This window comes from Psammomys obesus, unplaced genomic scaffold (genome assembly GCF_907164565.1).
Source record: "Psammomys obesus unplaced genomic scaffold, mPsaObe1.curated_primary_1811, whole genome shotgun sequence".
Lineage (NCBI taxonomy): Eukaryota > Metazoa > Chordata > Mammalia > Rodentia > Muridae > Psammomys > Psammomys obesus.
In genome coordinates, this window is record NW_026596381.1 from 614,461 (window position 1) to 618,773 (window position 4,313).

The 4,313-nt window shown below is 40.0% G+C and overlaps 1 pseudogene; it reads right to left on the reverse strand.

Moving 5' to 3' along the window:
- Positions 1-3,904, reverse strand: part of LOC129669313 (60S ribosomal protein L7a-like) — a 5,390-nt pseudogene extending 1,486 nt beyond the window's left edge.
- Between the last annotated feature and the right edge of the window lie 409 nt (positions 3,905-4,313).

The following is a 4,313-nucleotide window of genomic DNA, read 5'->3' on the forward strand; positions in this document are numbered from 1 at the left end:
TATCTATCTATCTATCTATCTATCTATCTATCTATCTATCTATCTATCTCTTCACACACTCCTCCTGCCGCCTCATGCTTGTGGATCAGACATGGGCTTTCAGATATTATTCCAGTGCCATGACTACCTGTCTGATATCATGCTTCCTGTCATGATGACCATGGACCATGAGCTGAAATTAATTAATTCATTAAGTTGATTGCTTTATGGCCTGATCCCAGCCCCTCCCTCCTCTCCTCCCAGTCCTACCATCACACCCCCACTCCCCTTTCTCCTTCTTCTTCTATAAGTTGCCTGGGTCATGATGTATCTTTGCAGCAATGGTAAGGAAAGTAAGATAGATGTTGGTTCCGGGGAGTGAGCTGTTGATGTGTGACAGGTTTGACCATGCTAATTAGTTTTTTTGAGACTTTGGACTAGAAAAGCAGTGGAACACTCTAAGCAGGGATTGATGGTACATTCTAGTCAGAACTTGGAAAACAGTAGTGCTGAAAGCATCGTGAACAGTTTTAACAACTGGGCTAGAGACCATTCTTGTGAAATTTTGGCATATAATGTAGCTATTTTTCCCTTGTCCTAAGGATCTAGGTGAGGTTAAGTTGAAGATTTTTGAACTAATTTCATTGGTAGAGCATATTTCAAGGCAGCCTAATGTTGACTCTGTCACTTGGTTATTAGTGATCAGTCTTACACAAATCTACAATTAAAAAGATCAAGCGGGGGGAGGGTCAAAAAGAAATATAAAATGTATAGTCTGAGGAGAAAAAGAGCACCGGAAATTTAATATAACAGCTTTTGTTTGTGCTGGGAGAGTTAAGGACTAAAAAGAGAGTGGTGTCCTTGGGGCCAGACCCCACCCAGCAAATCCTGCAACTTGTGAAAAGAAAGTGTGGAAGGAATTAAAGGAAAGTTTATGCAACAAAGGAAAGCATCAACAAATTAAAGCTTATACAAATGTAATTTAAGGAGGGGACATATTTCATCCAAAGTAGACAGCTGAACTTGGCAGCAACTGGCACTCTTGTTTTGGCTTTAGAGTCATAAAGGATACAGTAGTAAAAGGCTTGTGAACTCTTTCACAATTAAGAAAAGCTTCTGAGGCCAGGGTCCCCTCATGCAGGGCCAGAAAGATCATCTTGTTAAGCCATGAGAGGAAAGCTTAGATTACATTGGAGACCCCAAGATATTGAATATACCAGAATCGTGGGATACTTGCCATGGAGAGTGGATAAACAGAGTGAAAATAGCCTCCAAAAAAAGTGTGTTGCAGTAACCAAAGCTGAAAAAGAGGAGTTATCTAAGCCTTTTTGACATCACACATGTAGCTATAGCATATGGAGCTTGCACTACTGGATTTTAGTCTTCCTTTGGTCCAGCCCAGAATTCCTCCTTTTTTGAAATGGTAATATGTATTCTGTCCTCCATTATTTGTAATAAGTATGTAATTTGCTTTTTGATTTTTCCAGAAGTGTGGCAGTTTGAATGAAAATGCCACCCCCTATAGACTCATAGGGAGTGACATTATTGGAGTTGTGGCCTTGTTGGAGTATGTGTGGTTTTATTGGAGGAAGTGTGTCACTTAGGGTGGTCTTTGAGATTTCAGCAGCTCAAACCAGGCCCAATATCATTTTCTCTTCCTGCTGCCTGCTGATCCAGATGAAAAACTCTTAGCTACTTCTCCAGCAACATATCTGCCTATTTGTCACTATGATTCCCACCATGATGATAATGGACTAAACTTCTGAACTATAAGCCAGCCCCCATTAAATATTTTCCTTTATAAAAGTTGCCGTGGTCTTCACAGCAATAGAAACCCTAATTAAGACAGGGGGTTACAGTTAGAGGTAACCTTGCTTTGAGTCTCAGAAGAGACTTTGGACTTTTAAAATTTGAGACTGAAAGACCATAGAGACTTTTGAAGTTGGGCTAAATGCATTTTTTCATTATGATATGACTCTGAGCCTCTGGCAGCTACATTTGAATGCTTAGTCCAGAGTTGGTGGAACTCTTAGGGAAGGATTAGGAATGGTGACCTTGTTGGAGAAGATGTGTCACTTGGGGATGGCTTTGAAGTTTCAAAAGTCCATGCCATTTCCAGTTCTCTCTCTCTCTCTCTCTCTCTCTCTCTGCTCTCAGAGATTGTTCCAGTATACTGTCTGCATGCCTGCTGCCATGCTCCCTTCTAAGGTGGTAATGAATTCACCCTTTGAAACTCTAAGTAAGTCCTCATTAAACACTTTTTGTCTATAAGTTGCCCCGATCTTGGTGTCTCTTTACAGCATTAGAAAAGTAAGGAAGACACGATTCTTCCCAAAATTCACCTCTACCCCCATTTCTCTGTACTTAGTAAATTCTAAGCTTCGTATGTTCTAGTTCCTAATCTCTTCCTTATGCTGCTTGCTCTGCTATACAGTGTGCTGTCCCCAAAACAACCTACCCATAGTTCCAACATTCCATGAGGTCATCACAGTCCTATATCTTTTGTATCTTACTTAGACCCGTGGTTTATGTGTTGTAGGTCTTCTTTCAGTGAACACTGACCATGAATAAACTCTTGGGGTTTAGAAAAGTTTCATTTACATCATTTAAAATCCAAAAATTTCCACTTAACTCCTTAGTTATGTTACAGAATTTCAGAATGTGTCCTTCCAGATGCAGCCATTTGATAGGCTCTTTTTGATGTAAATTCATGCTACAACTGAAAGGAATGTTGGGGGCTTGGGCCTTGTACACAGTCAAACTTACATTAATTCTTTTTGCAACATAATTTGTATGAATGTTGACTTCGCTTATACTTTTGTAGAATTATTTTTTTTTAATTTTATAAATGTTCTGGAACTCCTGGTCCCACTTTCCCATGTTCTAAAGACTCTCTCAATCTTAAAGTCTTTGGAGCTGCATGGAACCTACTCCTTCTACCATCTCTTCTTTTATTCTATTCTCATCTGTGTGGAACATATGGCATGCTTAGGCTCAGTTTATTTCTAATACTGATTTCTTCTTAGCATTCTATGAAGGTAGGAACCAAAGAAATCACTCATTTGGATCTTCGGTAAAAATTCCCTCAGAAACCTATTGAAGTTAAGGAGATAATTATAGTTCTCATTTTAAAAACTACTTTATTTGGGGTATTAACACCTCTACTTCCTTTCTACCAACCCTAGGTAGGGGACAGAAAGTTAGTTTACCTGCTATTTAGGATCAATGGGTTCTTTTAGGGCTCTACCAATCTCTATCAACAGCAAACCCAGTAAGCAGTCTCCTCCAAGCTGCTGTGGCCTGAAGCACTTCTCTCTGTCTGCTCCAAACCACCACAATATCTATCTCTGGTCTTTCCAAACTGCTACATGCCACACACCAATATCACACCCCACACCACCTCCTTCTGGGCTCTCAAATTTATATCCTCAGAGTCCTAGACTACACCTCTCTCTGTGCCACAGGAGGTATGAGGTAGGCCATTATCAGCTGTCAAAGACCAGACACTGCACGAGACAGTTATCAGCTTTGGACAAACTGAAGCCCAAACTAAAACCCCAAACTTGGGATTAAAACAGAAACATATTTATATAACATAACTGAATTTTTAAAGAAACCAAAACTTCCATTAGAGATAGTAAAGGCAAAGAGCAAAGAATCATGAAGACATGATATGTGGTCACTCTTTCAGAACTAGGAGGGTTTTTAAAGTTTGAGTGATTCTCTTTTTTGCATGGGGAAATAGACTCAGAAAGATATTCAGATCTGTTCAAGGTCAGATATCAGTTTATAGCATAGCTGTGACTACAGATTTCAGTTTCTTGACTTTCCAGCCTGCCCAGATGCTATTTGCTCTAATTCTAAACCCATATTAAATATTTAGAAGCAAAGTGTTATTTATACCTCAACTCACCTTCAGTGGCATTACTGCAGGTGCTGATTATTAAATAAACCATATATTATAAATCAGCTGCCAAAAGCACACACCCTGGCAAGTCAAGTGGGGTAGGAGGATCTAATGCAACAAAACTTTTCTCAGCTACTGCTCTTCTTTATTTCTTTTAGGAAGAGATTCAATCCCTGGAAAGTCTGAGCCTTGTGAAAGTTCAGAGGCCACCACCTCTCTCCTAAGTATGTTGGGCACCATCAGCCTCCTTCTGATTATTTGAAGCAGTTGAAAACCCCTCAAGGTAAGGATCAGCTGAGACAGTGTTAGTATACCCTATCCTGGGGGGCTGGTCTATGTTTATTTATAGGCCAAGTGTGGGAAAGCATACTCCTGAGATTGGTGCATGTCTTACCACACCTTTTCAGCCTCTCTCACCTTTGGGATA